At 39.3% G+C, this 23219-nt stretch overlaps 1 protein-coding gene across 6 annotated transcripts in view; it reads left to right on the forward strand.

Annotated features, from left to right (window-relative positions):
- The window catches only part of GRIK1 (glutamate ionotropic receptor kainate type subunit 1), a 372168-nt gene that overhangs the window by 92975 nt on the left and 255974 nt on the right, over nt 1–23219 (forward strand). The gene's annotated exons all lie outside the window — the stretch shown is intronic.

Raw genomic sequence — 23219 nt, forward strand, 5'->3', positions numbered from 1 at the left:
TCTGAAGTCAGTCATTAAATGAGACATATGATCTCCAGAGAAAGGGTCACCTAAGAGGTGTGTGTAGGTCTTAAATTGTGAATAAAATTTCATAAGAGTGAGAAATCATTAAGCATTCCTGCTGTATTCAGTACCAAAATATTAAAATTCCTGCTACGTAGTGAGGTACACTGCAAAGATAAAATTTTTAATATAACAATGCTATAAAAAGTTAACATTGACTTGTCCATCATATACTTTTGAGTTATCATTGACCAATCTTTGTCCTTCTCCTCTTGATTACAATGATGGAAGGTAATGAACTCTTACCATTGGAAAAAGGCTCTCCTATCATGATCAAAAGCATATGTATTTTAAAATCTAAATGATGCTCTGATACCTATTGAATACAAGATCTTTCTTCTGAAATTAACAGTCTTACACAGACTTCCCAAAAATGTGCACCACGACTTTTGAAAATTTCTAATGAGCTACCAGAATTTGAAGTATACTCACCCATATCTAGCAGAGCAATCCTTTCTTGTGTTTATTTCACCATGTCTAACTTCATTCTATGTTCCTAAGAAGGAACATAAGTATCCTTTGTACAAATATTTCATTTTCTCATTCTCAACACACTTTCAAATCACCATGAAAATAAACAGATGGACTATATTGCATTTCTGGTTATATCTTCCCTGGACCATCAACCAAAACCAAAAGATATACAATCTCTTGAATATTCACTTTGGAAAGCAAACAGTGGTCTGGATAATTCAAAAGAGTGAATTTATCAAGATTATTCATAATTGCCTTTGTAATGCATTACATGTTTTTGGCAGATCAGACTGTTACATTTGCTAAGGCAAAGCACAAAGAGAAAAAGGATCAACTAGAGGGTTAGAACATCTTATGATAATTCACTCAGAAATAACAAAAATTTGATCATATGAGACAGAGTCAAAAATGAGTAGGAAGAGTTGAGCCTGAGAACCAGGCAAATGTATTTATACAGAATTGAATATTGCTCATTTTGTAGCAGGAGTAAAGGTGGGCATTTGGGATGAGGCAACTGATCCAAGAAACTTATCACCTTTAATTCCAGGAAAAGCTTCCAAGAGAAAAGGGCCATTAAAAAAAAAGTAATTTTAGGATAAATAGATGTTTGTTGAAACTATAGGTAGATATCAGTATATACCTTGTCTATCTTGTGATAATGCTGGTACGAGCCTACTGCAGAGAGTGGCATAGAGAGACCTGATTTGTCAGAGGTTAGATATACCCAATAATGGCTTATTTTGGCTTACTTTGTGAAGGATTTCTATCCCTTTGTGGGCCCTGGCCATATATGGACCTCTTAATTCTATTATGGCCCAGATGGAATGCTTGTTCTATTTCGAAGAAGGTGGAGCAAAGAATGAACAGGGCACTGACATTTACTATCTCTATTGGAAGAGTAACTCAATTACTACTGAGAAGATATCCGAAACATTGTCCTCAAATCAGAGGCAGTATGCCATCCTCAGATGGAAATTAAAATAATGATGAGGCATTCAAAAATTTCTGCCACAGAATCTAAAATCATGGTGTGTGTCACAAACAGAAAGGAGCAATGCAACAGCTTATATAATTTTGATGTCCACTGTGAAATTTGGAAGCATTCCATCGGTTAACGGTTTATTTCTGCTGGATTCGGTACGAATGTATTGATTTTCAATTGACAGTGGGAAGTTATTATCACTATCATCATCCAGTTAAACAACTCATTGTCCAATTTGTGGTAGGATGTATTCTTACAAATTTCATAAAAATAAAAATGCAGCTGATAGGACTTCCTTATTGTTTATACAAGTAAATAACAAAATGAGAAGCCAAATACTGTATATGCTTCCACTAGAGGGCTAAACAATGCCAAACCATCCAGATGTAAAGTTAAGTTCAGTCAACCAGTATAATCAGCCACTTGCTAAGTCATATCCTTTTCCCATTTATTTGCCAAGCCAAATCTCCTGTCTGTGTTTTTCCAGCTGGTGTGTGTATTTTATAAAATTGTGGCTATCAAGGTGGCTGTGTTTGGGGAGCTGTTTTCTATAGTGCATTACTTTTGAATTCAGCCTTAAGCTTTCTTATTCTACATTGAGAGTCATCTTGATGTTTCCGCAAGAGAATACTAGAAAATGTCATTAAGTGTTCAGACACAGTGTAAAACATATTATTTTTGAGCCAGAACAATCACTGAATTTATTTTGCACGAAATCACTGTTTCACCACAGTTAGCCCCTTGTCAAACTTGATTCATCCTCTGCATTACTGTTTTGAAATGGTAGTTTCTATGGGCTGGTAGTGATTCCTCAAGTCAATTTCGAGGAGCTCCTTAGAAAGTGAATTTCGGAAATTCCAGTTGGTTAAATAGCTGTGATTGTGCCTTATCCACCCTCGGTCCTCTGTTTCAAAGATTCTCAAAGGCGATGTAATATGAAAAAAGCCATACACAAAAGAAAAGGCTATTTATAGACATGAAACTGAAACTGTCCCTTAGGATGTCTTTCTGGAAGGTGAAATGGCAAGGGGTGATTTCTTTCAGAAGGATCTGGCTTCCGGAAGTACTAATATTCTTGAACACTTTGAGACTTCACATCCCCTTTCCTAAAAGTCATGTTTGCATTGCTGGTGAGGTACATCTTTTTATTTTTTTTTTCTCTTTAACTCTGAGTTAGAGTAAAATATAGGATGGAGATGAAATCACATTCCCCCAAATCATAGAATCATCTAATCTCAAGGCTGAAAAGGGACTTTGACTCCTGAAGTCCAATACCATATTCCTACTCTCCACCGCATGTAGAAGTCTAAACATATTTTTTCTCCATCTTATGATTACGTGGTTCATGAGTTTGAGACCTGCATCAGGCTCCGTGCTGAAAGTGTGGAGCCCGCTTGGGATTCTCCCTCTCTCCTCTCTCTCTCTCTCTCCCCCCCCCCCTTGCTCTCGCTCTCCCCCACTGTTTCTCTCTCTCTCAAAATAAGTAAATCAACTTTAAATTTTTTTAAAAAACGATGGGGCGCCTGGGTGGCGCAGTCGGTTAAGCGTCGGACTTCAGCCAGGTCACGATCTCGCGGTCCGTGAGTTCGAGCCCCGCGTCAGGCTCTGGACTGATGGCTCAGAGCCTGGAGACTGTTTCCGATTCTGTGTCTCCCTCTCTCTCTGCCCCTCCCCTGTTCATGCTCTGTCTCTCTCTGTCCCAAAAATAAATAAACGTTGAAAAAAAAATTTTTTAAATAAATAAATAAATAAATAAATTTTTTTAAAAAACGAAAGACGCAGGGTATTCCTTTACTCCAGATACAATCTGAGCAAATAAAGTTGCCTGGGACTGTCACTTCCCATGTACCAGACTGGGATCTTTATATCTCCCTGGTGATTCATACTAAATTTACTGCCCACTCAGTTCCCTAAGGTGTGCAATGCAACCAGTAAGCCTCATCTTTTCCCTTCTGTAATTGTCATCATTCCTTTGTAATCCAAGAATAACATCTCACAATTATCACCGAAATTGATACAGGCCATGAATCCTGTCTACCAAAAATTGTTGGATCCAGACTCTTTCCTCCCATATTATCTGCCAGCGGCAATTATTTCTGGTAATCCGTAGACAGAATCTGGAATCAAACCACTACTGGGTATCTGCCCAAAGAAAACAAAAGCACTTAACCAAAAAGATACAGCTACTCTTATGTTTTTTTTTTAAAGAAATCATTTTATCTTATATAATTCATTAATTTTTTAAGTAGGCTCCACACCCACCAGTGGGGCTTGAACTCATGACCCTATAATCAAGAGTCACTTATTCTACCAGACAGGCACCCCTGCGCCCTATGTTTTCTGTGGCATTACTTACAAGAGCCAAGATATGGAAGCTGCCCAAGTGTCCATCAGTAGATGAATGGACAAAGAATATTACTCAGCCATGAAAAAGGATGTGATCTTGCCATTTGTGATAATATGGATGGACCTAGGGGGTATATGATAAGTGGAAGAGGTCAGAAAAAGACAAATACCATATGATTTCACTTATATGTGGAATCTTAACAAAGCAAAACAAATGGATAAAAAAAAACAAAAAGCAGGGGCACTTGGGCAGCTCAGTCAGTTAGCAGGTCATGATCTCGCAGTTTGTGGGTTCGAGCTCCACATCGGGCCCTGCGCTGGCAGCTCAGGGCCTGGAGCCTGCTTGGGATTCTGTGTCTCCCTCTTTCTCTGCCCCTCCCATACTCATGCTCTGTCTCTCTCTGTCTCTCTCTCTCTCTCTCTCTCTCTGATCATTGCCAGAGGGGAGGTGGGTTGGGAGACGGGCAAAATGGACGAAGGCAACTGGAAGATGCAGGCTTCCAGCGATGGGATGAATAAATCATGGGAATAAGCGGCACAGCATAGGGAAAGAGTCAGTGATGATGTAATAACATTGCACGGTGACAGGCACTTACCGCGAGCAGAGCATAATGTATCGACTTGCTGAATGGCTGTGCTGCACACCTGAACTTATGTAATATCATGCATCAACTATACTCAGTTTTTAAAGGGGCTTTACCAGTTATAGATGCCATAACAGAAATACACAACCAGAAAATTCTCTATAGTACGACATTGATCCATGAATTTGTGTTCTTCATGTATAGTGGTTTTACTTGTTTAAGGATTGGCCTAAACATGTTTTTCTCCATCTTACTCACATTTTAGTGAAAAACTGTCCTATTCCTTTATAGAATTTAAATGCTGTCAACTAAATCTTTGTGATCTGTGGGCCTTGTACTTCTGACAAAAAGAAGATAAGCCTTATTTTCATGTTTTTTTTCCTCAGACAAACCTTGCCAGATCTTTGTAAAAATTATTTCATCTTAAGAGATCACAGGGCAATCTTTTAATGATCAATTTTAGAATCTTTACTGTAATGCAGCTCAAACTCGGTGCTCTGGTTTTTCAAATCCACATTATGCTGTTGAAAACTTGGTAGCGATTTGCCCTTGACCAGCCTTCTGATCTCTCTAACATTTGCTGGGATTCATCTCGCAGTTCTGCAGTCTCTAAGGTCATCGAGCACCCTGGTATTAACCCAAGTAGGCTAGCAGCCAGAGCTCCGTGAGAGCAGTGCGGGGGTACGTATGTGTGTTGGGGGCAAGAATCCACTTATGACTATGGAACCCATCCTGGATTTTAGTTCTCACTTACCACTAATTGTTTTTCCCTTTCGTTTTGTTTTTCAACACACACAAAAGAGAAGTTAAATGGCTATTGAGGGATCTCTTTTTCTTCATGATATCTATCTCCATTGTACCACCGCCAAGTTCTTCAGAGAGCCATGGTACGACTCAGACTTTGAAACACAAAACTATCCTCTTTGTCATTCAACTCGATTTTTACAGCTTCCGGTGTTTAGAACTTTGACTTTCTGACATGCCCTCCAATGAGCCTCTAAATTCTGTATTCCCCCTTGGATCATAGCGCTCCTCTTTTCTTATTGTGCATAGGATGAGCTCTTAATGTGCAAGTTCTTTGAACAGATCTTTGCAAACAAGCTTATTAACCTGTTGAATCTTCTTTTCCAGAATCCAACCGCATGTAATCAAACATACTCTCTTTCTGCAAATTTTAAATTTGCCTTCCTAGGTAGAATATCGGAAGGTAGATATTAGTTTTCCCAGAAATACGATGTTGCTTGGGGTCAAGTATAGAATATTGCTTTTTTTTCCTCCACACTCAGGGCATCAAAGGCCATGCTGTCTATGGCTACTGTATGTTTGTTTCTTCCAGTTACCATTGATATGGAGCAGTTATTGCATATTGTTTGCTGTCTTGATATTCTAAATCTTATCACCATGGTGAGTTTGCTTATAAGTTTGACTTCATTATAAACAAGTTGATTTTCTTTTTGTTCATTCTTTATGGATTCTGGAATACTTAGATCTAATATGAAATATATGTCCAGGAGGAAGGCTGACTCAGAAAAAAGTAGCAATACATAAGAAAGTTGTCTGTTTTCCCATCTCTCCCCAAACTGTCACCTGCCCCGCTTCAGTGGAAGCCTGGCTATCTTGTTATTCAATTTCTTGGTTCTCTCATAGTCCTGCCTCCTGTGGCCCCAACTAACTATAGCTACATATTTATTTCTTTATTTAAAAAGAGGTATATATTATGCTAAGTGAAATCAGTCCATTAGAGAAAGAGAGATACCACATGTTTTCACTCATATGTGGATCTTGAGAAACTTAACAGAAGATCATGGTGGGGGGGGGAGAGAAAAAAAAGTTACAAACGGAGAGGGAGGGAGGAAACCATACGAGACTCTTAAATACAGAGAATGAACTGAGGGTTGATGGGGGGTAGGGGAGAAGGGAAAGTGGGTGATAGACATTGAGGAGGGCACCTGTTGGGATGAGCACTGGGTGTTGTATGGAAGCCAATTTAACAATAAATTATATTTTTAAAAATATAAAATAAATAAAATAAAATAAAATAAAATAAATAACTGAGCAGAAAAAAACTAAAAAATAAAATAAAAAGAGGTATAAATACCCGGCAGTTACTCTGCCTTGGATGTACCTATGTTAACAAGTATAGGTGATGTTGAAACACTATTGGCTAGCGGAGCGAAGATGGGAAGTTCAATGTCAGTCACTCATTTGTCGCTTCACTCTACAAACATTTACTGAGCCTTCTCTATGTGCCAGGCCTGGGCCGGGCACAGAAATATGAGGTCATTACAGACCAAGGCCCTAAACTCCAGGAACGTTCCCTCTAGGAAGGAAGGAAGATACCAGAAAATATGAGATGTACACTTCAGGGATTTTAAAGTCAGGAGAGTACTTCTGAACCACAGCTGCAAGTTAGCTAGCTGAACAATTGGAGAAAGAGCTTTCCAGGCATAAAAGCATCCAGGAAGAGCATGAAATTACATTTCAGGTTTTTGAAGATCGCAAGTTCTAGGATGTGCTCACGGCAAAGGCTCCCCATTTGCCAAAGTGGCTGGAGACAAAACAAGTGCTCGGTCAGGAAGAACCTTATGTCTAAGATAAGAGTGTCGATTTTATCTCTAAAACTATGGGCAGTTTTGAAAGTAAAATTTCTGAGGTTCCCTTGAAACAAAAATACATGAAGTTTATTTTCTCTTCCATACTCCCCATCTGTCACACTCTCCCAAGGATCACGCAGCCCCAGGTGAATTCCAAAAGAAGAGAACTAAACTAAGATGTCTTCTGTTTTACCAGTACAATCACTGCCTTTTTAAGCATGGGAAAAAGGTGGGCACACACAACTAGGGAGTTAGCATAACATTGGTGTGATTGCTCATATTATGAGATTTAGTAAGTGCCTGCTACCATCTGTGTAAAGATCTCTATATAGATACAGATATATGCATTATTTAGCTATTTACACTTACTATCAAATTTTAATGTTTATAAGCTTATTCTTCACATCTAACCACACGGCAAATCAGAGCAGATCTTACTTTTAATCTGAATCTAGCAGAGACTTTATGATTTACTGTCTTACTGTAATTATCGTACTAATTGTTCCACTGTACATAGGGACTTTTCATAAAGCAGATTAAATTGTCCAGGAGAAAAAAAAAAGCACAGCAGTAGCTGCATTGCATAGAAACAACCTAAAATTAACATCTGCAAATAAACCAGGGGACACGTGTCTGTCTGCATATGTCACAATCATTTCTAGAGATTGATCGTCTGGCTTAGTACGTTTCTCAGCTCTCTTTTCCTTGCCTGGCCCCGAAAGAATGTTATTTCTTGTGATTGGTTCTTTCGTTATATTCAAACAATATAAAGCAATATTACAATTCCCTCTTAAATTCTCCGGTGCTTCAGTTCAATTTCCTGCTGGTTGATTTCTGCTTCCTGCTTTTCTTTGTAAGAAATTATACTCCCTACAAAAGGGCAGTGCGCTGAGTGCCTGACACAAATGTGCATGGCGACACAACAGTGGGCAGAAGCTTGCCAGGGTTGTGAGGGGTGAGATATGCTATCTCTGTCAACAGGACTGATCTGTCCCACAGCTTTCTTCCACCACTCGTGCCTGCTGCCATGAAGTGGGGCAGGAGCAAATACTCACACGACTTGGGGAAAACACATCTGCTGTTGAGGAACAGGTGATTGAGTCTGAATTATGGACCCAAAGGGGACCCAAGTCTCCAGATCATTTCTAGTTCCGGGTTGAGCTTTTCAGAAATGATGGTAACACAAGAAGTAAAAATAAAGGGGAAATATCATTCTTCTACCTCAGGCTATTCCTAAATATGACTTATTATGGGCTAATGACTTATTCGTAGGGCAAAGGAATATTAAATGCTTTGAGGGCCCAACACCAAATGCATTTATGAAATATAAAATATGGTCTCAAAGCTCCTGAGAGGCCCTGAACCCCAAAATTCCTCTCTGGCTGTCTTTGTGTCCCCAAAAGGTTCTCATCAAATGATCAGTTGTCTGGAGATGTGTGTTGTCTTCATTTAGTTTTCTGATTATGGGATTCAGAGGCTCTAGAGAACTCTCAAAACATAATTGTGTTCTCAACAAGGTTTTGATGAATGAGATGCTTGGATGTGATGGATAGTCTCAGAGCAGTATGAACGCATGTGGGAAACAAAGAGAAAAGGCCCAAGACGAAGAAATAAGACCTGGTGTGCCATGATTTTAGCCAGCCCCCCTGGGACCACCCCTCCAGAAAGACTTCTGGGATTTCCCTCCTCTCACCCTTCGTGGAGGGGGTGCAGCCACGAGCACGTGTGCTAAGTGAGCAGCTCCAGGCAGGCAGAAACTTCTAGGTGCTGAAAGGTTAATAGATAAAGATACACAAAATACAGCAACAGAGTGAGCTAAAAGTAGGGGAAGAAAAGAAAGGGAAATGTTGAGTCAGGGGAGGACCAAAGGAAGCCTAAACAGAGCCTGCCAGCATATATAGCATGGTACCCACAGCATCGTGATGAGGAAGAGCACAGAAGCACCATGCCCATAGGAAGATTGAGTGTGAACAACAGAAAAGCCAAACCCATAACCAAGACCAAAAGAACAGAAATTAAGACAAGTGTAAGAATAATAACACAGAAAAACCTACTATTTATTGAATCCTAACTGGTGCCAGAAAAGCTCTAAGCAATTTACATACATTACCTCATTAAACATTCACAAGAACTGTAAAGCAGAATTTTTATTTCTATTTTATGTATTAGGATGCTGAGAGGTGGTGAAGTTATGGGCTCGAATATACTAGTAGAGCCATCATTCAAACCCAGGTCTGTCCCAGTCCAAGCTCATGTTCTTCGGCACTCGTAAAGTCAAGTGGAAGGTGAAGAGTCACATAAGCACAGGAATCAATCAAGGAGTGAAGAACAAAGTGGGGTCAGGAGAGAAAGCAGGTCCAGCACAGTCTATCCAATTGTTATTTTCACTGACCATTAGTAGTGATAAAAGATTGCGCTGTATGAGTTAATGTCTTCCAGTATCCCAATGCCTATCACAAATATTTTTTAGAGTATTATCATTGCTGCTAAATAGCTTCCAAAAATGTAAATTTACTTCTAAATGCCTGATTCTACTTTGGGAGAAATTATCTTAGTTGCCTAACAACAAGGTAGCAAAAATTATCAAATCGTTGCTCTAAAAAATATTAAAATTGCAAAAATAGTTGGTCCTCAAAATTTATGGTAACCCTATCGGATATTCCTAATATTTCCCGCTTCCCATTCATTTTTTTAAATCTTTATTTATTTATTTTTGAGCGATGAGAACATGAGCAGGGAGCGGGAAGAGAGAGAGAGAATCCCAAGCAGGCTCTGCGCTGTCAGCACAGAGCCCAGTGCTGGGCTGGAACTCACCAACTGTGAGATCATGACTTGAGCCAAAACCAAGAGCCAGACACTTAACTGACTGAGCCACCCAGGCACCACCACCCCCGCCCCGATTCATTTTTTTTTATTCAATAAACATATACGAAGAATCCATAATATGACAGATCTGCAGTAAATCATGTGTGATGGGGGAGAGCCCTATGTTAACATGTAGATAAAAGTACATATAGAATTGTACAGAAAGTTCATTTTATGCATAACATTGCATTTATGCATATAAAATTAGGGCTGCCATAAATGCCATGGAGAAGCTCATGGTGCTTTAAGAGAGCACCATGGAGATTCTCCATAATCATGGCAATTCAGGAATGGCTTCTGGCTAAAGTCGTGGGTGACATGATGGTTGGTTGAACGGAGGGCAGGAAGAGCGTTTCTGCAAGGGGGCATAGCATTTGCCAACACCCTTTGGTGGCTGGTAGCATGAAGCACTCAGGGGACTAGAAGAAGAGGCTCAGGGGCTGGATGAGTGGAGACAAAGCCTGGAGAGACAGAGAAACCACAACAAGCAGCACCAAGCAGATGGGTCAAGCATTTGTGCCTTTATCCTATTCCCCATTTCCCCATTTATACATGTTAAGCACAAAACATTTACCTCTACCAAGTACTGTATGTTTCATAACTACTTCAGTATCTAATATATTTATCCTGTGTGATAAATTGTGGTAATAGAATCTTATAGAACACACCTTACAGGAGATTTCCACCATGAGTATTTATAATTTTTTTAAATGCCCATATAGACAGACCTGCGGGAGCTTCCTTTTATGTTTGTATTATAACATATCCTCTCCCAACCAAATGAATACAGTTATGTGACTTAGCTTCAAATTAACATCACAAATATCTTTGCATCACTGTTGCATTATTTCATCACCTTGAATTCTTACATTTTTATTCTTTTTGGAATCTCTATGATCCTTGCACACAATACATGATAGCATAAATAATCTTGTTCCTATTAGCATTTACAAACCTATAATATCTAAATTTTATAAACTAAAATTATTTCTATGGCATTAAGTTTTCAGGATTTCCTTTTACTCATGCAATGTATATTTACTTTGCAACTGTAGATTCCAGCACTGTCGAACTCTATAAAAAATAAATTATAAGGAGATATACTAGGCTGTCATCAGACAGACTAAGCTTCATGGAATAAGCACTGTATTTCTCTTGGTCACCTCTCTATTCCTGGTCACCTTACAATACTAACGGCACATAGTAGTTCTTCATTTTTTGTGTAAACAGAGAGGAAACTAAAAGAAGAGGTCAAATGGGTCTACAGGCTTCTTTAAATTCAAGCTCATTTCTGATTTGATTTCTTTTGCTTTCTTTGTGTAGCTAGGTATGTGTTCATGTGCGTATAAATCTGTCTTTCTAATGCAATCTTCATGGTTTATTTCTCACGGAAAGACTAAACAAAGCAACCACACACACACACACACACACACTCACAGTGATAATTAATTCATAACAGTGTCCTCAACTCACACATTTCCATGGTTGGAATGATTCTATGTCTACATTTTCCAAGCCAGTGTTTTCCAATCATTGCCAGCAAAATACCCTATTTTGGAACATGTAGTGTAAGATTTCACAAATTGATCCATATTTCATATGCCTTTTGAAAATAGGTGTTTCTGTTTTTGAATTAATTCTTGAACAGCGAACAGTTTGACAAAAAGCAACACACTTTTTCTTTCTTCTAGCACTTCTCTTGCTTAGTTGGAAACTGGAGAACCAATTACCAGTGTGGTTATCCTAAGCATATTCTTACATGTTTTTCTTCTCTCTGAAAATGTTTCCAGTCTTTCTGATTATAAATGTTACGGAGTATGATGTGTGAAGCAATCCTATCTATGCAGACACAGCAGAATGAAAGGTATAATGATGTAGGAGTGAAGTGTCAATGAATAATTCATATCTGACAGTGTGAGGTATTGAGTTCTATCAGGCAACATTCCATGGCAGAGAGGTCCTCAAAGGGCTTCTTAAATTCATCTGCATCAGCTCATTGTGTTTCTGCCTGGGTGGCAGAATCGATCATTTAGAATGAATGAAATGACATTCAGTGGCACTGCTTGCTAACATTGATAAAAAAAAATATGTAGGTATTTGTCACTATCAAACATTCATTCAACAAATGTTTCTTGAGTTCCTACTTGGTTCCGGCAGGGTGTTCAATGCTGGAGGTTAAAAAAAAAAAGAAACGCTATAACACGGTCTCTGACTCCATAAATCTTACCACCACTGGTAGAGATATATAAGATAATCGTATTTCACTATGGTCCACGTTATAAAGAGACCACAATTTGGCCAAGATACGTTGCCTACACTACAAGCAGGATCTGAATACGATAATATGTGGAGAATGTGCCACCAAATAATGGTCCACAAATAGGTTCTTAAAATTAATAAATAGCATGGCCAGGCTCATCTTTTAACAGAATTTCAGCAAGTTCCTTGGCACATGTGGTGAAATACAGATCTTCCTCAACTTATGATGAGGCTATGTTCTGATAAACTCACCGTAAATTAAAAATATCATAAATGTAAAATGCATTTAATACACCTGACATGCTGAACACAATAGCTTAGCCTAGCCTACCTTAAATGTGCTCAGAACACTTACATTAGCCTACAGTTGGGCAAGGTCATCGAGCAAAAAGCCTATTTGATAATAAAGTGTTAAATATTTCATGGAATTTATTGAATATTGCATGAAGAGTGAAAAGCAGAAAGGTTGTCTGGGTCCAGAAGGCCTGTTAATATCTCAGTTGTTTACCCCCGTGATCACGTGGTGGGTGGGGAGCCGTGGTCACTCCTGCTGTCCAGGAGCACCAAAGAGGTTAGTGCCACATATTGCTATCCCTGGAAAAGATCCCAGTTCAACTGTTGAAGTACAGAACAAATAAAATAAAACAGAAACAACCACAACTTGAAGTACAGTTTCTACTGAATGTGTTGCTTTCACACCATTGTGAAGTCAAACAATCATAAATTGAAGCAGTGGGAGTCGGGAACTGTCTGTGTTTACTAGTTTGTGACTTCATTTTTACCTAGGAAGCAACTTTTTGTGAAACTTAAGGGGTTTAATTTAGGCTTCTCTTCCTTTGTGTGTTAAGCCACATTGGGAATGAGTTCAGTTTAAGCCTAGGAGAGAGAATCAGTACATGCATGGTGATGGACACCTGTAATTTTGGAAACTGGATTTCTAGGATTGGATTACAACCAGGGAAGCGGATTTAAAGGGTTCGCTTTAGGGGACGCCTGGGTGGCTCAGTCGGTTAAGCGTCTGATTTCGGCTCAGGTCATGATCTCACGGTTCGTGGGTTAGAGTCCCGCATCGGGCTCTGGGCTGACAGCTCAGAGCCTGGAGCCTGCTTTAGATTCTATGTCTCCCTTTCTCTCTGCCCCTCCCCTGCTCACGCTCTGTCTCTGACTCTCAAAAATAAATAAACATTAAAAAAATTGTTTTAAAGGTTTCACATTGGAATAAAACGGGTTAAATTTGAATACCTACTCTACTATGTGACCTCAGACAAGTTTGTAACAGTATTAAGTCCATTTTCATTTATAAAATTGGACTAATGATGAAAAACTCTCTCACTAGGTGGTATAACAAGGAAGTAAATTATATAAAATACTTTGCCCTATCCCTGCCTTTTATAAAGTGTCAAACAATGTCAGGGCTTATAGGAAAGTGTCCATTTATAATGTGAAATTTAATTTAGCAATGTTTAAATACACTTAAAACATAGGCTGACCTATACCCAAACCACTTCCTAAGATTTTCAGGCATGAATGGCTTTGAGCTTGGGGCAGTTTGCTGTACTGGTGACCTTTGGTGAACCATGTGTCCTGGTAGGCATGCCCTGTATAATGACTCTGACCAGGCTCCCTGCCTCTAATAGAAGGTGACAGAAAAGATGCTGTGTCAATTCCAGAGCCTGTTGGCTCCTGCTTTTGTTCTTTTGAAAGCCCCAAGCCACCATGTAAGAAACCCTGTTATCTTACAGGGGATACAATGCAGATCGAGAGAAGTCCTGAGACTATATTATAGAAAGAGATGGGCTCAATCATCCTGGTGTCCCAGCTGATCTTTGAACATCCATAGATAACTGATATAGGACTATTTCCCTTTTCTTCAATCCCTTCCCCTGCGACACACACTTCTTAGATTTCTTCCCATATGTTCCCATTTCACTGATCACCCACTGGTAAATCTGTAAAACTCTTGATCTAAAGTATCGTTCTCGAGTCATTTACAGCATTTATGACACATGTTAATTCTAAGATAATAGGATTCAAGAAAACTTGAGAGTCCAACGTGGCTGTAGCTGCCACACATTATATCATATACAGGCTTACAAGCCTGTAGGATCAGCTTTATGAACATTCAGTCATCTTTTTATGCTTTTGCAACACTATAACCCACAGTTGATTCATCGTTATTTGGGCATCGTAAAATATTATGATATACATTTGTATTCATAAAATGCCCATTGTCCATTAATCTCTATTTCTGTTGGGGTCGGATTTTCTTAAAAGCCATAAAAAGTCATTTTCACCTAGTGGTTGAGTCCAAAATACTACCTGCTTTAAAATGTGTGATGTGTTCTGAATTAAAATAGCAACTCCAAGCCCCAAACGTAAGAATTTCAAATGTTAAATTTTGGAACATCTCTTCAACTTAATTCTTACTGCATTTCTTTATTAAGTCATGCTTCTCTGATTATACGAAACCAGTTAAGGAACCCTAGAGTATTGCCAAATTTTTATTGAAAATGAGTTTCAACAATTCAAAGGTTTATCAAAAGGGGGAATTCTTGGGGTGCCTGGGTGGCGCAGTCGGTTAAGCATCCGACTTCAGCCAGGTCACGATCTCGCGGTCCGTGAGTTCGAGCCCCGCGTCGGGCTCTGGGCTGATGGCTCGGAGCCTGGAGCCTGTTTCCGATTCTGTGTCTCCCTCTCTCTCTGCCCCTCCCCCGTTCATGCTCTGTCTCTCTCTGTCCCAAAAATAAATAACGTTGAAAAAAAAAATTAAAAAAAAAAAGGGGGGAATTCTTTAGCCCCATGATCTCACTGAATCACTTTAGTACACAATATGGTTTTGGCAAAGACTACTTAATTTGCCCTTCTAACCAAGGCATGAGGGGTACCTGGGTGGCTCAGTCAGTTAGGCATCCAACTCTTGACTTAGGCTCAGGTCATGATCTCACAGTTTGTGAGTTCAAGCCCCGCATCAGGCTCTATGCTGACAGTGCAGAACATGCTTAGAATTCTGCTTTTCTCTCTCTCTGTCTCTCTCTATCCCTCCCCCCAACTCTCTCTCTCAAAATAAATAAACTTAAAAAAAAATAAAGGCATGAGTTTCCATGATAATATTTCTAATTTCAAATCTGTTAGTACCATGTAGAAGACTTCAGAAATAATTATTTAGGTTTATAATAAAAGCAATTGATTCTCCTATTGATATTTTGAAAATAATGTTGAGATTTAAGAAGTGATAATCACTCAAGTCCCTCTACCACCCTACAGTATTCAGAGCTCCCAGAGAATGAATATATATAAAATAATTTATAATAATATTAATATCTAATTTACATGTAATTATATATTAATATTATTATATCATAAAATATATAATGCATATATTATATATACTATATATATAAAATTTTAAAGAATTGGCTCAGCAATTATAAAGGCTAGCAAATCCAAAATCTACAGAGTGGACCAGCGTATGGATGCCACAGTTCAAGTTCAAAGTTCACCAGGCTAGAGACTCAGGGAAGAGCAAACGTTTCAGTTTAAGTATGAAAGACTTCTGCTACAGAACCCCCTTTTGCTTGGGGGGGAGTCACTTTTTTGTTCTATTCAGGTTTTAAACTGATTTATCAGTTGATTTGACGAAGACCCACCCACATTAGGGAGCAATCTGTTTTACTCAAAGTCCCCCAATTAAACGTTAATCTCATCCAAAAGCACTCTCATAGACATATCGGTACAATGCTTGACCACATATCTGGCATCCTGTCCCAACCAAGTGGACACATAAAATTAACCACCCCAGTCACCTTGAGATCTGAGCCAACGGAGAGGTAAGTCTCAGGTGTCATATAGATGGAGATGAACAGTAGCAGTGTTGAGTAGAGGTCATGACTTACACAAATGACCAAATGAGCTTGTAGCTACTCAAACCTCCCATTAGTGACCCATGTACTGACCTTTACCAAGGTAGGTATCTTTCTTTTTTTTTTTAATGTTTATTTATTTATTTTGAGAGTGAACAGGGGGAGGTGAAGAGAGAGGGCAAGAGAGAGAATCCCAAGCAGGCTGCCAGTGCAGAGCCTGAGGCAGGGCTTGGTCCCACAGACCAGGGGATCATGACCTGACCTGAAATCCAGAGTCAGATGCTTAACTGACTGAGCCACACAGGTGCCCCCAGATAGGTATCTGTTCATGAGGAAGAGAGAAGACTGTGTGCAAAGTATGGGAAGAAAGTTCAAGCCACGTGCATCGTGCTTTCCTCGGTCTTACTATCCGATGCCACTCTCATGCCTTGAAGAGAAATGATTGTGAAGGCAGGGAGGAGGCTGCAAGTTACTGGTTGAGATTATCCTGAAGGAGTGGAAATTCCTTCTACTACATAAGATCATGCAGGCTTGAGTGAAGAGGGGCATGATTGTTCCCTAAAATAGCATTCAAATAAGATGTTTCAGAACACTTCTGTCTTCAAATCTAAACATACATCATCCAGGACCTGGCTGCATGTGTGTTACAAATTTAAAAATTGTGTGCAGGATGTTTTTGGAAGTAATTTAGAAAATCCAAACATATTCTTAAAGTTTTCTTCTTTAGATCAACACTCCTTTTCTCTGAGAATAAGGCAAGATTGTGATCATTCTTCCAGCTTTCACATTTTCCTTTTATGTGATCTCTCAATATGATTCACAGAAATTTAAAGGTCCCACTAGCAAAAGAGCCCATCATAATTAAACTTTGCTACATTATCCTTCCTAAGCAGAGAGCCAGTTAAATATCATTTGTCATCATTTTGCATAATATTAACCTATTCACATGTTATCTGTAGATATGTCATCTAAAACATTATGCAAATGGCCAGAATATTTTTCTCTCCCGACCCACTAATATTAGAGATTTCATAAATACTTTTGATTATTTCTTGATTGCCTAAGCTGTCTTAGGTTGTGTGAAGTAAAAATGCTTTTGTTTTCTTAATAGCACTGACTTAATTATTGTCTAATGATACCCTCAATACCATAATGTGCTATTGTTTTAAGACTTGAAAACATTAGCCTCAAGTCTTCCTTCCATGGTTTTTAAAGCCTTTGCTTTCACAACACAAACTTAGTTTTCCAAAATGTTTGTAACCTTCCAAAAGATTGAAACACATAAAATCATTTTTTGCTTCTTTGACAACTATTTTGAAACTGAAATTGAATTTCAGTTGACTCTTGAACAACACGGGGGTTGGGGGTACTGAACCCCTGCACGGTCAAAATTCTGTGTTTAACTTTTGACTCCCCCAAAACTTAATTACTGATAGCCTACTGTTGACAAGAAGCCTTACTGATAACAGTCAATTAACAAATGGTTCTATGTATATATACTATATTCTACAATAAATTAAGCTGGAGGGGTAAAAAGTTAAGAAAACCACAAGAAAAAATACATGTACAGTGCTGTCCTGCAAAAAAAAAATATATATGCATGCAGTGCAAACCCATGTTGTTCAAGGGTCAACTGTGTTACTTAATCCTTGCTTAAATACTAAGACTGTCTAGCTCTAATCCTGAATCATTTATTTCAATAATTCATTCTTCCCACAAACATACGTTAAATATTTGTTCTGTGACTGGAGATACTAATTTCTAGTCAACTTCAAAATATATCCCATTTCAAACCACTTCTCACCATCTCTACCCAGAGTGTAACCTCCTCCCTGGTTCAGTGCTTCTGCCTTTGTTCCCATTTGATCTATTCTCCGTAGAGAAGCCAGTGAGATCCTGGTAAGTAGATTGGTTGTTACTTGCCACCTCAGGACTCTTCATAGTGTACCCATGAAAGTCAAATAGGTCTTTCATGATCGTGTCCCTCTTCTTCTGAACATACGTAAATCACTTTCCTGCACAAAAACTTTGCATGATCCTCCCTGGCCTACCTGCAGTCCTTTTAGCATGCTCCTGCTCTCTGCTCACCTATAAGGCTCACCCTTTCTTTACTGGGTTCTCTTGTGCAAGTGAAATCTCATCAGAGATGCCTTTCTGAATAATCTAACTGAAGGCACCTCCTAGCTCACTTCCCATCCACTAACCATGCTTTTTGGCCTTCTTACCATCTGACATTTCATATATTTAGCTTTTGGGTATTTGGCTCCCCCCTTCCCGCCCCTGACCCCGCGAAATGTAAGTTACCTAAGGAAAGGGAGTATATCTATTTGTACACTATGGTAACTCTTAAACGTAAACAGTGCCTGATGTATGGAAGAAACATGTTTTGAGTGAATGAATGAAAAGTAGAAGATGTGTTAGAAGTTCTATTCCACTTTGGAATAAAAGTGAATAATTAATGAAATGCTCTGGTGAACGTATTCATAGCGTATGACAGAATTACAAGTAGAAATGTATTCTGCTTGGGAGAGCTGGAAAAGACGTTAGAAAGAAATAAAGAAAACCATTTGAGTTTAAAGATGAGCCAAAGTTTATTAAACAGGGAATGGCATGCATGTCAGAAGGACCAGCATAGGTCAATGTACAGAGAGCTAAAAGATGCCTAGCACAACTAGAAAATGGTAAATCATACAGCATGGCTGCCATATGTTTAGGTCAGCCTTGCTTGGAAGAATACCCCTTGTTAGTTCCCTAACATTTACTACCTACTTCCTTTATTCCATAGTAATATTGTATACACATACATTTATACACATGTTTATAGACATATAAGCACATGTGCATTGATATACATGTGTAGAATATATATATGTATATATATATTTCTATAAATATTGGGTAAATATTGCCCCATCACTATCACATATTTTATTTCATTTTAGCCTCACAACACCCCTGTGAATTAGTTGTAGCCAACTCTATTTTACAAATGAGGAAGCTGGCAGTGAGACAAAGGCAATTTGCCCAGAATCGCAGAGTAGTGGCAAAGCCAGGTTTTGACTTCAAGTTAAATCAGGTTTTGACTTCTTATGTCACATTACCTCCCATCCTGTCATTTCCTTAGTACTGCAGAAAAGTGTACCTTCCTGATATAGTTAAAGATACAGGACCACTGTATCATGTAGGATGAGATTAGGCTTAGTGTAATTGAAAACCCAAATAGCAAGTTTAATCAAGAAAGAAGCTTAATTCTTTCTTTCATGTAGAGGAAGCTCTTTCATGTAGAGGAAGTCAGGATATGGGATGCCTTGGTGCCCCAAGAGTTGGAGAGCTTCAATTTCTTCTCCCATTCTGTTCCATCATGTATAGTTTCATTCTGAAGGTGATCTCTTGGGCCAGAATAACTGTCGGGATGCCATACATTCCACCCAAATACCAGCTCACCAGAAAGAGGAGATTTTTCTCCTTTTGCATAGGTTTCCTGGAAGATGGGTATACAATATTTGCTTACTTCCCATTGGCCAGAACTTGTCACATGGTCACAGCTTAGGGATGGAGTGACTTCTATTCTGGACAACCACATGGCCAGCTAAAAAAAAATACAGGTTCTACTTTCTTTTTTTATTTTTTTAGAGGATTTTATTATTATTATCTTTAAGTAGGTGTCATGCCTACTTACTTGTGTGTGAACTCACAACCCCAAAATCAAGAGTCACATGCTCTCCACTGACTGAGCCAACCAGTGTCCCCAGGTTCTACTTGAAAGAAAGAAAGAAAGAAAGAAAGAAAGAAAGAAAGAAAGAGGAAGGAAGGAAGGAAGGAAGGAAGGAAAGAAAGAAAGAAAGAAAGAAAGAAAGAAAGAAAGAAAGAGGAAGGAAGGAAGGAAGGAAGGAAGGAAGGAAGGAAGGAAAGAAAGAAAGAAAGAAAGAAAGAAAGAAAGAAAGAGAAAGAAAGAAAGGAAGGAAGGAAAGAAAGAAAGAAAGAGAAAGAAAGGAAGGAAGGAAGGAAGGAAAGAAAGAAAGAAAGAGAAAGAAAGGAAGGAAGGAAGGAAAGAAAGAAAGAAAGAGAAAGAAAGGAAGGAAGGAAGGAAGGAAGGAAAGAAAGAAAGAAAGAAAGAAAGAAAGAAAGAAAGAAAGAAAGAGAAAGAAAGAAAGGAAGGAAGGAAGGAAGGAAGGAAGGAAGGAAAGAAAGAAAGAAAGAAAGAAAGAAAGAAAGAAAGAAAGAAAGAAAGAAAGAAAGAAAGAAAGAAAGAGGTAGGTATGACCGGATGCCACAGCATTGTCTGCCATAGTCATCAATGGGACTATTCTCTTTCAACGGAATATTCAGGGGTCTGGAAGCTATTTGGCCCAAGGGCCAAATCGAGCCTGCTACCAGTTTTTGTACATTAAGTTTCACTGAAACACAGCCATGCCCATTTGTGTGTATATCATCTGTGGCTGCCTCAGCACAGCTGACTAGTTGGAATGGAGACCACGTGGCCCACAAACCCTACAATGTTTACTATAGGATCATTGACGGAAAGTTTCCTGATCCCTGCACTAGACCAGTGGGATCAAGTGTCTAAGATAGACTCAAATTTTTTTTAATTTCCCAACCCTGTTAGTATAAAAAGAGAGACCCCAACAAAAAGAGCCTCAATACAAGTATATTTTTTTAATGTATAAATTATATACATGCAAGGCAGTAATAAAATAGGATGTATCTTGGTTTTCATCTAACTGAATTAAGTAGCTATGAGAACTGGAGCAAATCATTCATTCCTCAGTTTCCTCATTTGTAAAATGGGAAATATAATGATATATATACCTTATAGGTCTGCGCTCAGGGTTAGGTTGGCACATCTGAAGCACTAAGAAAAGTGCCTGGTATGCTTTCAATGTGGCACAGTGACTGATACAGCAAAGGAGCCATGTTTTTTAACACATTCATGCATTCCAACATTATAGGACATTTATCAGAGTTTCCTGGGTAAATGGCTGAGTTGGTGGTTCCAGGAGCTATGTTCAAATCCTGGGACACTCACTTACTAGGTGGATAAACTTTTTGGCCTCTCAAACCTCAGTCTGTAAAATCAGGATAAGAATCCTGTTTGCCTAGGTGTCGGTCAATGCCTGTGATTCCCTTCAATCCATGCTTCGCGCATAGTAATCATTTAACAATCTTACCTATCGTCCTCCTCCACTCAAAAACGTCTACAGCTTTCACTGGCATGAGGCGGGGAAGGAGCTACAGCCCCAGAGTCCATAGTTTTCCAGCAAGCGAGTGAGGTACGCTAATACAACCCCACTCATTGCAGTCTTGCAGCGACTTTCATGCAGCCCTCCCTCAGCCACATGGCATCTCATGCCCATGGTTTCTGTGCCGTGTCTTCTTTCCTCTCCATCCCACCATTGATTCTTGCCAGCATATCTTTACTATTTTCCTCAGAGAGGTAATCCTAATTAGAATTTCTCAGGAAACTTCTTCGCAGGCTCCCACTCCATTCTTCCTTATCATTACCGAAAATAGTACCTCAGATGCTGCTGATGGGGCCAGAAGGATACATACTGAGAAAGAACCATTGGATTTCTTTGACAGATGCCGTGCTAAAAGCAGCGTGGAACGAAATGACTGAGGTGAAAATCTTGCTGGATTGGAAGTGAGAACAAGAGAGAAAAAATTGGCAACAGAGGGTTTGGCAACTTTTTCGGGAATTAACTGTCCCGGGGTGCCTGGGTGGCTCAGTCGGTTGAGTGTCAGACTTCGGCTCAGGTCACAGTCTCGGGATTCGTGACTTTGAGCCCCACATCAGGGTCACTGCTGTCCTCGCGGAGCCTGCTTCAGATCCTCTGCCCCTCCCCCCTCTCAAAAATGAATAAACATGTATTTATTTACTTTTAAATTAACTGTGCTGGGTCCCACAGAGCCCTGCTTCAGGCTCATCCCAGCCTCAATGTGTAAGCTACCGTTTGAAAACCCAGCAGTTGACGACTTGATAAGGTGAAGTCCGGTGGACCAGGGGTGTGTGTGGAGGGCTGTCCCTGTGGTTGGTGTCAGGGTCTCATACAGAAACTGGATCCCTTGACCTCGCTTGCTTACTTCATAAGCTTTCATTCCTCTCCTAGCTTTTATTCAAGCACTACTGACTGTTCCTTTCAAGTCTCTATCCTCAAAATTACTGCCAGATTTTCTCTGGGGGAGGAGAAATGATGTTGACCTTACAGACATTAGTTTTATATCCTCCATTTAAACCTAGAAGACGTGTGGCCCATAGTCCACTAGCATCCATGCTGACAACCTATACATTGTTCTAGGCTTGAATGCAATTTGATTGGAAATAACCTCAACAGTGAACTCCAAATATCATGCTATAAACTAAAAACATAAGGAAAGAAAACTGTCTCTCTCTCTCTCTATCCCTCTCTCCCTCTCTCTCTCTCTCTCTCTCTCTCTCTCTCTCTCTCTCTCACACACACACACACACACACACACACACACACACAAACCATGCTGGCAGCTCTAGAATTTGTCCTTTTCTGATTTTTAATTAGGCTCTGTTTTTGAAGTAAACAAGTATCTACCATAAATACTGTGAACCGATTGGGAGTATTTTTCTTCCCTGGAGCTCAAGCCACAAGTGCTTCTAAGCAGCCAGTCTTTATGCATAAACTGCAGTGTGTGAGAGCTTTAAGCTCGTTCGAAATGGAAGTGGTGATCACATGGGAAGTAGGGATGAATTTTAACCTAATAAATAATCATCATCCATGCCTACTTGGAAAATAGCTTTCTTGTTGAATAATATTTCAATATATAATATCTTGAAATGAGACTGCCATTACTAATTTAAGTATAGCTTGCCATATAAATCATGCAAAGATGTACCTACATGATGCCTAAATTACTCTCCGAGGCCACCTTTTCCTGCTTAAGTTATCTTAAGGAAAACCCCATTTAGGTGATATTAGGGCCAGTTAAGGGGAAGGATAATGACCATGGCAGAGCATCAAGCCCTTGCACTTGGCGACCTCCCCCTTATGCCAGGCTAGTGAAGTGCTCCAGGTCATATTTCACATTCATAGGTCAGTTTTCTGAGTGACAGTGAAGATCCAGTATTAAGACGAGGTCAGATCCGTCCTAACTGTGACCCGTACCACATAAGAGGCTCCTAGACTAATCTACTATGTGCTGTATCTGAATTTCAATCAGGAGG

The sequence above is a fragment of the Leopardus geoffroyi genome, chromosome C2 (genome assembly GCF_018350155.1).
Source record: "Leopardus geoffroyi isolate Oge1 chromosome C2, O.geoffroyi_Oge1_pat1.0, whole genome shotgun sequence".
NCBI classification, from domain to species: Eukaryota; Metazoa; Chordata; class Mammalia; order Carnivora; family Felidae; genus Leopardus; species Leopardus geoffroyi.